We start from the raw sequence: 12,744 nt of genomic DNA, 5'->3' as shown, positions 1-12,744 counted from the left end.
CCAGGGATCATCTGCTTTCTACTCTGTCTATAGACTCTATACCCCTTCTTTTGCGCTGCTCCCACTCTCACCTCTGTCAGACAGGTTATGGAACAGGATGCAGTCTCCTTTGCTTCTCATTTGCTGCTTCCCCCAGATAAGTCCTTTTTCCCATAGCTATTACTGCTAATGAAGTCAGGGAGACGGAAGAATGGCAAAAAAAATAACAAATATGAGACCAGAACAGAGGTTTCTGAACTCTTATAACATTCTCAAAATTATTGTCCCTAATTTTTGGTCCCTAATTCTACTGTTACACCCCACCCCCACCTTGCTACCTCCTCCACCCAACACATGTTATACTCTAAAAAATAAGAAGGGTGCAGTGGCTCACGCTTGTAATCCCAACACTTTTGGAGGCCAAGGTGGATGGATCACCTGAGGTCAGGAGTTTGAAACCAGCCTAGTCAACATGGTGAAACCTTATCTCTACTAAAAATACAAAAATTAGCCGGTCATGGGGGCGAGTGCCTTTAGTCCCAGCTACTTGGGAGACCGAGGAAGGAGAATCACTTGAACCCAGGAGGTGGAAGTTGCAGTGAACCGAGATCGCACACCACTGCACTCCAGCCTGGGTGACAGAGGGAGACTCTGTCTCCAAAAAAGAAAAAAAAAAAAAAAAAAGAAGAAGAAAAATAAAAAATTTTACACAAATAACATAGTATTGTAGTAGAAAATTCCAGATAACATTCCTCATTCCCCACCACATACCCACACTCATACTGAAATTTAAGTTAAAGTCCTCCATAACTTGTTCATCCACCATTGTTAACATTTTGGTGTTATTTCTTTCCAGGCTTTCTTCTATTCAAAATGTTAGATTACCCCCATATATAAATCATATTTTGCAAAACTGGGATTTTACTGTGCTAGGATTACAGGTGTAAGTCACCGTGCCTGGCTGTTCATATATTTTTGCAGCTGCCCTTTTTCTTTAATAAATAATGGGCACACCTGGGAGCGGTGGCTCACACCTGTAATCCCAGCATGTTGGGAGGCCAAGGCGAGCAGATCACAAGGTCAGGAGATTGAGAACATCCTGGCTACCACAGTGAAACCCCACCAGACGTGGTGGCACACGCCTGTAGTCCCAGCTACTCGGGAGGCTAAGGCAGGAGAATGGCATGAACCTGGGAGGAGGAGCTTGCAGTGAGCCGAGATCATGCCACTGCACTCCAGCCTGGGTGACAGAGCGAGACTCGTCTCTAAATAAATAAATAAATAAATGGCATCTGCCTGGACAAATATAATTCACAAGCCCATATTAATTATCTTAATTATATTGACTTAAAAATAATTTATCTAACTAAGACCAGATGTATGGACATTCAGGTTGTTTTCTTTTTTTTTTTTTTTTGAGACAGAGTCTCGCTGTGTCTCCCAGGCTGGAGTGCAGTGGCGTGATCTCGGCTCACTGCAAGCTCCGCCTCCCGGGTTCACGCCATTCTCCCGCCTCAGCCTCCCAAGTAGCTGAGACTACAGGCGCCCGCCACTACGCCCGGCTAGTTTTTTGTATTTTTAGTAGAGACGGGGTTTCACCATGTTAGCCAGGATAGTCTCGATCTCCTGACCTCGTGATCCACCCGCCTCGGCCTCCCAAAGTGCTGGGATTACAGGCTTGAGCCACCGCGCCCGGCCTCAGGTTGTTTTCAATTGTATGCTGTTACCACTACTGCAGGGGTTAGCATACTTGCATAAATATCTTTGCACATTTGTCCAATGTTAAACCTAAGCATGGAAGTTGAAGGAACTCTAAATCAAGGTGTACTAATTTCTGTCTCATCAACAGTAGTCCCTTCTGCCATATCATTGCTAATGTTACACATTAGCATGCTTGTAAAGTTTTTGATAGGCAAAAGATGCAAAAATTACATCTTGTTTGTATCTGCATTTCTTTGCTACTGAATAAGTTTGCACAAATTTATTGGTCACTTGTTTTTATTTGATCACTTTCTTGTTCTTGCCCATTTTTAAAAGTTAGGATGGTCAGCTTGTTTTATTCTTTTTTTTAACAGTTCTTTGCATACTCAATATATTCACTTTTATCTGACACATAGATTGAGAATTTTCTTCAGTTTGTCATTTTGCATTTTTATATGCTTATGGTACTTTTGGATATTTAGAAGAAATATAATGTTCATGGTCAAATCTGTTTGTGTTCCTCTTTCTGGTTTCTGTCTCTGGTGACATTTTCTAAAAAGGCCTTCACTCTCTCCTACCACTGCCAAGATATTTATTAGTATTTCCTTCTAGTACTTTTATCTTTTTATTTGTTTACATTGAATTCCTTAATCCATTTGAATTTATTCTGATATACGATGTTGCGTGTTAGTGATCTCCGGAAAAACAGAACCAATAAGATATGTATGTGGAGAGAGAGAGAGAGAGAGAGATAGAGGAGAGAGGGAGAGAGAGATTTTAGGAATTGAGCCAAATGTGTGACTGGCAAATTCAAAATCTGCAGAGCAGGTGGCAGGCTGGAGACCCAGGGAAGAATCAGTGTTGTAGCTTGTGTCAGAAGGTGGTCTGGGGTGAATGGCTCATGCCTGTAATCCCAGCACTTTGGGAGGCTGAGGCAGGCAGATCATTTGAGTCCAGAAGTTTAGGACCAGCCTGGGGAATATGGTGAAGCCCAGTCTCGACAAAAAATACAAAAATTAGCCAGGCATGGTGGTGGTGTGCCTATAGTCCCAGCTACTCAAGAGGCTGAGGCCAGAAGATGGCTTGAGCCTGGGTGGAAAAAGTTGCCATGAGCCAAGGCTGTGCCACTGCACTCCAGCCTGGGCAACAGATACCGTGTCTCAAAAAAAAAAAAAAAAAAAAAAGAAGAAGAAGAAGAGGAAGAAGAAGGAACAGGAGGTGGGGGGAGAAGGAGGGGAGGAGGAGGAGGATAAAATTCAGAGGTAGTATTCTCTCTTTCTCAGGAGACCTCAATCTTTTCATAATCTTAATGCCTTCAACTGATTGGATGAGGCCCATCCAGTTTATGGAGGGTAATCTGCTTTACTCAAAGTCCACTGATATAAATGTTAATTTCATCTTGGAAATATCTTCACAGCGATCTCTTGACTGGTATTAGATCAAATATCTGGATATAGTGGCCCAGCCACGTTGACACATACAATTGCCATCCCAGTGTGAGTCAGGAATCTAACTCTACCTTTTCCCCATTCTCTTTCTGATAGTAGGTCCCACAAAGCTCTGATTCCCTCATATTCTCTTCTGTTACTCTGTGGGGGCCAAAAAAGGTATTCAACAAACTTCCTTCTCTTCTCTTAGTTCAGCCTTCCCTTCTCTAGATCCTATAAGATGTCTTTTCAGACCTCAAATGACAAATAGAGGAAAACAGTGGGTGTGATCTAGTCTATTTGTCTCCAAACGTTGGGAGCTTGACCCATAGCAGACAAAAGGCTAGCCCCATCTTGATCTCTGGGGGGATTTTTGCTCATGACAGCGTCCCCTTAGACACCCTGAAGAAAGCCACAAAAGTGCGGAATTTCTACTTAGCGTCATACTCTAGTAATCCCTCTAACCCTTGTTTCTCAATTACAAGGCAGGATCCAAGAGTTCTGGAGCTTTCTAGCCAGGGCATTGTGAGGACATGAAGCCCCCAAGGAAAATTTCTGCCCAAACATATGACATTATGATTAATAAGCATTAACCATTAAGTACTTTGAGAGCTTCAGATGAAAGTTTCACAAACAGGCCAGAGTGTCATATAATAAGGATTATAAGCTTCTAAGTATTTCATACTTGCGTTGTGATCAAGACAGAAAGCTCTTCATGTATACGTTATGAATAAATTTGGATGCCCCTTTAAAGGTGATTAATTAGGTCTGAGTTTCCTTCAGACTCCATGATCACGCTGAAGATCCACACACTGGTCTGTCTGCTCCAGAGCTCCAGGCTTTTGTCCATCTGGTTTGGCAGGAATCTCCATGGGAAGCCAGTCCTAGCCTCAAGTGTGAAGGGTCACCAGTGGGGCATCGTCCCCTGCATTTTGGAGTGTGCTGAATGCCAACTCCCATTACATGGGGACCAACATGAGCTCAGGAGCATTGGTATCAGGCCAGACTGCCAGTGTTCCAGTCAGGCATCTCTGCCAATCTGCAACAAACACTGCCTGGTCTAGCTATTTAGAACTGAATAATTGGCACAGACATAGATGCCTGCTGACTTGCATTTGATGCTCCCGTTTGAATTTTAATTCTTTCATTAGGCCACAAAGCATCTTTTTTTAAAGGTCCAGATCCTCCCAGGATAATTAGACTCTTCCTATAGCAATGGGAAGGCTGAATTATTCTTTCTGTCTCCCTGATCTGGCTGCATTTAAACCAGGTAGTAGGTACTTTCTGAAACAATTAGAAGAAAAGGAGTAAGATGAGTGAGGCTCAATACCCTTTACAAAAAGTGCAGACAATGCCGGGCGTGGTGGCTCATGCCTGTAATCCCAGCACTTTGGGAGGCTGAGGCGGGTAGATGACTTGAGGTCAGGAGTTTGTGACCAGCCTGGCCGACATAGTGAAAACCCATCTCTACCATGAATACAAAATTAGCCACGTGTGATTGCGTAAGCCTGTCATCCCAGCTACTCGGGAGACTGAGGCAGGAGAATTGCTTGAACCCGAAAGGTGGAGGTTGCAGTGAGTCGAGATCACACCACTGCACTCCAGCCTGAGTGACAGAGCAAGACTCCGTCTCAAAAAAAGAAGTGCAGACAAGAGATCTAAAAATGCTTCCTGCGATCTAGTAAGCAAGAATGTGCTTTCTTGGGGGCTACAGAAGGGTCACCTTGAAAAACTGGATTTTTGCTGTGTACTCTCCAGTGAATCAAGGCACTGGCATCCCTGGGGGTCTCTGCAAGGTTATGGTCCTGAGGTTTGTGTATGAGCATCCTGTTGCTGTTCCAGTGCATTTACAAGCCCTTATTGAGACAGCAGGTGACTAGAGGGAAAAGGACTCCGGTTCCGTGTTTTTTTTTGTTTGTTTGTTTTTTTGTTTTTAAGAAATCCTTTAGGAAGCTGGATTAGGCTACATGGAAATGTAATTGTGATTCTCAGCAGGCTGAGACTCATTAACAAAGAGCCAGAATACTGGGTTTTTATACAAGATATTCATTCATTCATTTTTATTCATTTATTCTTTTACTGAGTGTCTCTGCTAAGTGCCAAGCACTGGGTAGAATCCAGTCCCTGTCCTCAATGAGCTGAAAGTGTTTACATGGGAAGGGCAGTGTGGGTGGAGAACAGAATACAGGAGAGACAGACAAGTAAATAGGTTATTAATACACTGTGATAATTAGTAAAACAGTGGTAGGTACAAGCATCAAAATTCGGATGGGGAATAATGCATTAGAAATGGTGTAGGGGGCCGGGCGCGGTGGCTCAAGCCTGTAATCCCAGCACTTTGGGAGGCCGAGGCGGGCGGATCACAAGGTCAGGAGATCGAGACCACAGTGAAACCCCGTCTCTACTAAAAATACAAAAAATTAGCCGGGCGCAGTGGCGGGCGCCTGTAGTCCCAGCTACTCAGGAGGCTGAGGCAGGAGAATGGCGGGAACCCGGGAGGCGGAGCTTGCAGTGAGCAGAGATCGCTCCACTGCACTCCAGCCTGGGCAACAGCGTGAGACTCTGTCTCAAAAAAAAAAAAAAAAAAAAAAAAAGAAATGGTGTAGGGAAAAAGTATGAAGGAGAAGAAAGACTTGACAGTGGCCATGAAGCTGTAGCTGAGCCTTATTATTATTATTATTATTATTATTATTATTTTTAGGGTCTTGTTCTGTTGCCCAGGCCAAAGTACAGTGATATGATCATGGCTCACTGCAGCCTCAACCTCCTAGACTCAAGCAACCCTCCCACCTCAGCCTCCTGAGTCACTGGGACCACAGGTACATTGTCACCATGCCCTGGCTAATTCTTTTTATGGACTTTTTTTTTTTTTTGAGATAGGGTTTCACTCTGTGGCCCAGGCTGGAGTACAGTAGAATGATCTCGGCTCACTGCAACCTCCACCTCCTGGATTCAAGCGATCCTCCCACCTCAGCTCCCCCAGTAGCTGAGAGAAGTAGGCACCACCATGCCTGGTTAATTTTATTTTTTTGTAGCAATGAGGTCTCATTGTGTTACCCAAGCTGATCTTGAACTCTTGGCTCAAGTGATCCTCTTGCCTCGTCCTGCCAAAGTACTGGAATTGTAGGTGTGGGCCACCACACACAGCCTTTTGTTGAGTCTTGAATGATAAGTAGGAGCTTGTCAGACAGATCAAGAAGTAGAAAAGAAACGAAGGCATTCCAGTCAGAGACAAGAAAAGGCAAAATGAAGGGGGCATAAAACAATATGGTGTATGCACAGTACTATAAGTTGGTATGGCGAAATGCTGGAAGCATGGGGAAGAGGACAGAAACAAATGAGACTAGAGAGGTAGCCAGGGGCCAGATCTACAAGTGCCTTCAATACCATGAAATATATCCCTGAAGCAATGTGTCTAATAAGCTGTACCCTAGAATTTCAGGTCACCTGGCAGGAACTATGGCTACCTATATCTATCTCTTCCTAAAGGTCTGTGGACCAAGGAGGTCCCCGAAATGCAAAGGATATGGCACATCCATTGCTTGACCTGGTATATGCTAATAAAGTAGACAGGCACAGGCCCAAGACTAATGCCCTCCCTGCAGCAGCCACAAGGGGCTTGCTTCCGTATCACTTTCCATTCATTAACTGGTATCCACTGGGTATAATTATGAAGCCACCGCATGATACCTGTATCCAGTCTCTCTTTCCACATTTTGCATTCAATAATGTCACATGAGACATGTCTTGCTGTCACCTGGATATTCTGGCTCACTCCACATATCTACTCAACCAGTCTAATGGCCTTAATCAAAAAAGGAAATTAGATTACTCTGGCATGACCTGTTTTACTGAAACACTACTGGCTTAGAGGGATTGCTGCTTAATTTGTAAGCACTCATAAGCCATTAGTAGAATAATCTCTTATGGAATTTTGCCTAGGACTGGTGCCAAGCTCATGAATCCATAGTGGGTGAAACAGGGAGGGAAAAATTAATTGTATTTCCTAAAAATCAAGGCATTTGTCCATCCTTAGTCCTCCAGTATGATTCCTATTTTTCATCAGTCTCTCAGATTATCAACAGCAGTCCTGTGATCTTACTAGCAAATATAGTGATAGCTTGTAGAGTGATTTGTTTAGGCCAAGAGACAAAGTCTTTTAAGACAGCTGTTACCTCATTTCTCCCCTATGAGAAGATTTCATCTCTTTAATTAGTTTGTGCCAGTCTTTTTAGTCAGAATATCGTTATTCTTGACAGAGAAGAAACAATAACATTGGATCTACCCATTAATCTTTCTGAATCTTTCTTTTGTTCTGTCTCTTGAACAGCTGTTATGTGTTCTTGGTGAGTCTAAATTTTTTTCAAAGGTTGACTTGCTTAGAGTATTAACTCTCATATTCCATACATTTTGTCTCAATATTTACCATTCCCCGACATCCAAAGTCCACAGGACAAGTGTTTCCAACATGACAATTGATGGTCAATGAAACCACACATCTGAACTCACTCTGAGTCACATGGGGATTTAGTGCTTCAGGAATTATCTCAGAGGTAATACATCATGACGAAATCTACAGGGACAAGAGTCTTGCAAATCAGCCTTGACAGGAGAGAGCCCTTGAACTCATTCACTTCTGTACAATTCCATTTCGATATGTCTCTTTTTCACTACTTGAGTAAAAGATAGACTTAGGGTTGAGAACACAAATTATCTCTGTGGACCTCAGTCTCTTAATTTATAAAATGAAGAGTTCTGGTAAGATAACTTTTAAGATCTGTTTCAACTAGAAAGTTATACAGCCCCAGAAATCTGAAGGGAAGAAGAATTAAGACTCATGGAGGATCTATGACAAACTAGACATTGCGCTAAAATCATAATGCCTGAGAACTCTTTTCTTTTAGGGCAGACAACAATCTTATGAGCAGATAACATTTGGCAGATAAGGAAGATGAACTTTACTGATATGGCATACTTTGTCCAAGGTCACAGAACTATTAATCATAAGTAAGGGGTAGAGTAGAAATTCATATCCATCTACATCGTTGGTTCTCAACTGGGGGTGATTTTGCCCCCCAGTAGACATTTGACAATGTCTGGAGACATTTCTGGCTGTCACACTTGGGGAATTGCTACTTGCAGCTAGCAGGTAGAGGCCAAGGATGCTGCTAAACATCCTACCACACACAGGATAGCCCCCACAACCACGAATTATCTGTCCCAGAAAGTCACTAGTGATGAGGCTGAGAAACCTAATATGGATAGAAAGCCCAAGTAATATTGAATTGATTTAAATCACTTGTCAAATTCAGAAAATATTAGTTATCATTGCCACACACAATTTTCTTTTTTTTTTTTTTTTTTTTTTTTTTTTGAGACGGAGTCTTGCTCTGTAGCCTGGGCTGGAGTGCAGTGGCCAGATCTCAGCTCACTGCAAGCTCCGCCTCCCGGGTTTACGCCATTCTCCTGCCTCAGCCTCCGCAGTAGCTGGGACTACAGGCGCCCGCCACCTCGCCCGGCTAGTTTTTTGTATTTTTAGTAGAGACGGGGTTTCACCGTGTTAGCCAGGATGGTCTCGATCTCCTGACCTCGTGATCCGCCCGTCTCGGCCTCCCAAAGTGCTGGGATTACAGGCTTGAGCCACCGCGCCCGGCCGCCACACACAATTTTCTATCAAAGGATCTCCAGTCACAAAGAACAAACACACATCCCCCAAAGGAATGTAGCTATTGTCAAGTCTGAGAATTTTACACTGTATCCCATTATATGCCCATATTATGTAATAGAAAACAACATTTTCCAATGCTTTTTTTTCCCAAATCTTTTTTTGTTTTTGTTTTGAGATGGAGTCTCACTCTATTGCCTAGGTTGGAATGCAGTGGCGTGATCTTGGTTCACCGCAACCTCCACCTCCTGGTTTCAAGCGATTCTCCTGCCTCAGCCTCCTGAGTCGCTGGGACTACAGGCATGTGCCACCACACCTGGCTAATTTTTGTATTTTTAGTAGAGAGCGGAGGTCTCACCACGTTGGCCAGGATGGCCTCAATCTCTTGACCTCATGATCCGCCCACCTAGGCCTCCCAAAGTGCTGGGATTACAGGCGTGAGCCACCATGCCCGGCTCTCCCAAATCTTTCAGTAAAACTGACGGCCCTGGAAGACACAGCACGCTTATCCTATGGCTTCTGCTGCCTACTAACTCACCACTCATAAGCCATGAGTAGGTGGTAAGGGGATATAGCTAAGCCTATTGGCAACACTAGCCATATCCACAGGTCTTTCACAACACAAAATCGGAGCTCTAAATGTAAAAGTGTTACAAAAGAGAGAGAAGAAAAACGAGTGGAATATGAGAAAAGACCTTAGAATTATCTATTTTGGCCATCTCATTTCGGAGATAAGGAGGCCAAGGCCCAGGGGAGGTTAAGTGGCTTGCCAGAAATACACAGAAAACAAAGGTCAGGTCCAAACATCATGCAGCACTCAGCTCTAATTAAAAAATTGGGCCAGGCATGGTGGGTCATGCCTGTAATCCCAGCACTTTGGGAGGCCAAGGTGGGCGGATCACCTGAGGTCAGCTGTTTGAGACCAGCCTGGCTAACATTGCTAAAACCCCATCTCTACTAAAAATACAAAAATTAGGGCTGGGTGCGGTGGCTCATGTTTGTAATCCCAGCATTTCAGGAGACTGAGGCAGGTTGATCACAAGGTCAGGAGTTTGAGACCAGTATGGCCAACACAGTGAAACCCCATCTCTACTAAAAATACAAAAATTAGCTGGGCATGGTGGCAGGCACCTGTAATCCCAGCTACTCGGGGGGCTGAGGCAGAAGAATCGCTTGAACCCAGGAGGCAGAGGTTGCAGTGAGCCAAGATCACACCACTGCACTCCAGCCTGGGTGACAGAGCTAGACTCTGTCTCAAAAAAAAAAAAAAAAAAAAAAAAAAATTAGCAGAACATGGTGGGAGACACCTGTAATCCCAGCTACTTGGGAAGCTGAGGCAAGAGAATTGCTTGAACCCAGGAGGCAGAGGTTGCAGTAAGCCGAGACCATGCCATTGCACTACAGCCTGGGCAACAAAAGCGAAACTCTGTCTCAAAAAAAAAAAAAAAGTTTCTTCAGAAAACAAATAAATCAGCCCAGACCAGAACTCCTGTGTTCTCTTCACAGCTGCTATCAGCGTATGTGGCAGACCCTGTCTGTTACCAACAGGGCAGCCTCTTCCCCAGGTGATCAATTATCTAAGCTAGTCATGCCTTCCAAATCACACCACAGAGTTGCCTCAGGGGTCCCAGTTGCCCCATGCCTCATATAACTGTTTCATGGCTGGGCAGAGACAGCCAGCTCACCTCATGGTTATGGGATCTGGAGATATCTCTAACCTCTCTGATATCTCCAGGAACTGCATGCATCTGTGAACATCATCACCAGCGTGGATTTCATGGCACCTCTTCTTTATGTCTCCAGCATCCAAAACAGTTCTAATATGTCTGACCAATGGAATTGGATTCCTGTGTCTGCATCCCAGCTGCAAAGGAAGCTGGGAAGGCAGGTTTCTGGCCTTTCCCTTGGGTTGGCATGGGCCTGAAAGGTAGAGAATTCTCCAAACTTGGTGAAGTATTTAAATGAAATATGTCTAGTCTTTTAAAGAATAAAATTAATTTGATCATCATCTTGATGTTGTGAGGAAGAAGTAACAGAGAGGGAGGTGTCATTTGGGAGCTCCGCCATTTAACAAGTTACCCAAGCAAGAAACTTCATTGCTGCCAGATCTCTTCTTCTCTTCCCTTCCACATAAGTCCTACCAATTTACTCTTGAACTCTCGCGAGTGTCTGATCCCTCTCTCCATCCCCTCTGCCCTGGTTCAGGTCCTTCTCTGTTCTCACGTGGACTGCTGAAACAGTCACCTATGTGGCTTCCCACCTCTAATTTGATTGCTCACGTTGCTCTACGAATGATGTTTGTGAAACACAAGCCTGATTGTGTCGCTCCACCACTTCAGGGGTTTGATGGGTTCCATTGCTGTTCTAATTCTGTCCCATTGCTCACAGGATAAGATGCAAAGTCCTTCATTACCTGACCATGCTCACCTTTTCAGCTTCATCTCCTGCCACATCCTTCACACACCCTGGTGTAGACAGCACACACCAACAGTTCACAGCGAACTTCACAGAATCCATGATGACATTTTGTGTTTACGTGGCTTTTCTTTTGTTCCCTGTGCTAAGAGTGCCTGCCCCATCTCTACCTGGTGAAATCCTTCCCTCACTGATGGCCAGTCTGAGTGTCATCTCCTCTTGGAAGCTTACAAAATTCCTCTGAAGAGAGTTTGAGGTTCCTTCCTCCTGTGTACTTACAGCATTTTGCATCTAGGTCTCCAGGAACCCATCTTGCCGTGTGCTTCTGGCTTGATTCATGGATGTTCCCTCTCTAGATCATGAGTGTCTTAGGGGCATGGGTCTGACTTCAGGGCTCACTGAATTCTTGCTGTCTGGCTGAAGGCTGAAGGTTGGAGTGATAACCAAACAGGTAGCAATTTGGATTTGATCTAACCTTCTTTCATTGACTATTCTGGTTTTAAGACAGAGGCTTTTGAAATTTGACTTCTCAAACTACTGCTTTTATGCAAACACAAAACGCATTACCTTAATATTTTAGGGAAATGGTTGTGTCAACAATAATCTTTTTTTTTTGATACGGAGTTTCACTCTTGTTGCACAGGCTGGAATGCAGTGGTGCGATCTCGGCTCACCACAACCTCCACCTCCTGGGTTCAGGCGATTCTCCTGCCTCAGCCTCCCGAGTAGCTGGGATTACAGGTATGTGCCACCACGCCCGGCTAATTTTTTGTATTTTTAGTAGAGACGGGGTTTCTCCATGTTAGTCAGGCTGGTCTCGAACTCCCCACCTCAGGTGATATGCCAACCTTGGCCTCCCAAAGTGCTGGGATTACAGACTCAAGCCATCGCACCTGGCCAACAATATTCTTAATACTTCATTGTGTCAGCAGCTGGATATGCACCCATTACCAGGAAGCAACCTACCTAAGAAGCCCTGTAGAGGGCTTTGAGTTCTGAGAGTAAAAGCCTCCTCTGCAGGTGGGTGGGGCTAGGATGATTAGAATTAAGATTGCATTTGTCTGAATGCTGCTTTAATGCACAGGACCCACACTGGATAAACACTGGATATACGGGATCCACGGGAGCAGTGATGATTGCTGGTTTTGTTCAGATATATCCTGAGTGCTTAGCCTGGTGCATAGTAGGTCGATAGTAAAGATTTTTGAACGAGTGAATGAAAACAGGGCTGGAATTCAAGATTGAGACTGTCCCTAAATTCATTGACCTCAACATCATTTTACATCCACTGAAACAGGAAAAGAATTTCCAAGGCTAGAAGGAACTAAAGAAGAGTGATGAGGGTTGTTGTCATAGCTCGACTGGTCATAGAAGTCCTGGCTAAAGAGGGGGACATTTGCCCAGAGACGTGAATGATGAACACGAGGAAGAGCCATGAGCATCTCAGGGAAGAGCATCTAGCTTCCCCTCCTGACCACACATATACACTAATCCCCACGCTAGCAGCTAAATTATTAAAATACAAAAAATGTGTCTTATTCTCACTTCCACAGCACC

The sequence above is a fragment of the Macaca mulatta genome, chromosome 15 (assembly GCF_049350105.2).
Source record: "Macaca mulatta isolate MMU2019108-1 chromosome 15, T2T-MMU8v2.0, whole genome shotgun sequence".
Lineage (NCBI taxonomy): Eukaryota > Metazoa > Chordata > Mammalia > Primates > Cercopithecidae > Macaca > Macaca mulatta.
This window is presented reverse-complemented; position numbering follows the sequence as displayed.